This window comes from Octodon degus, unplaced genomic scaffold (assembly GCF_000260255.1).
Source record: "Octodon degus isolate 3935 unplaced genomic scaffold, OctDeg1.0 scaffold00299, whole genome shotgun sequence".
NCBI classification, from domain to species: domain Eukaryota; kingdom Metazoa; phylum Chordata; class Mammalia; order Rodentia; family Octodontidae; genus Octodon; species Octodon degus.
Window position 1 is genome coordinate 1,590,792 of NW_004524875.1, and position 818 is coordinate 1,591,609.

The following is an 818-nucleotide window of genomic DNA, read 5'->3' on the forward strand; positions in this document are numbered from 1 at the left end:
TTTTTTTTGTGGAGTCAGGGATAAAGTACTAGATTTGTAAACTAAATAGATGTCTGTGCACAGACATAGCAGAAACTGAATTTTAAAATTCATCAAAATGTTAACACTGTCTTTTGGTGGCTAATAGAATGTTTTATTTTTCTTCCTTACAAGGTCTTATATTTTCTAAACATCCTACAAAACATGTTCTATCATTAAATGTGACTGAGAAAGACAAAAATTTTTGTTTTATTTACTTACAAATTGGAATTGGCTCAGAACAGCACCTTACAATAGCAGGTGCTCAATAAATACTTGTTGAATCAATGCATTGTTATGAGGTAAAAACGTGAAAAAGTAGTAAAATCCATTTTCCTGTCTTTCTGGATTAGTTTTTGCTTTGATACAATCTTCCTGTGTGTCACCCGTGATTTACAACGACCAGTGGTAGCCATATCACTGGCTATTGATTTTTGTTTGAACATTACAAAAATTTGTCCTGATCCTTTTTTTTTTTTCCCACATTTTTCAGCAGATATCGGTGAGCATATTAATCCAAAATGAATTTTACTTTGCTTTGGCCAGACAGGTTCTCACTATGCAGCTCCGGCCTTGAACTCACTTTGTAGCTAGTGTGGTCTGGAACTCACCAGCATCCTCCTGCCTCCGCCTCCCAAGTGCTGCGATGACAGACATGCGCCCCCACGCCTGGCTGTCACTTCACTTTTGTTGTGGAAGGTGCACCGCCTCTTAGGGCTGAACTGACCTTAAGCGGGATCAGCTCCCTCAGGACATGTGCGCCTGCGCCAGCCGCGAGCCAGGAGGTGCTGGAGTCAGAG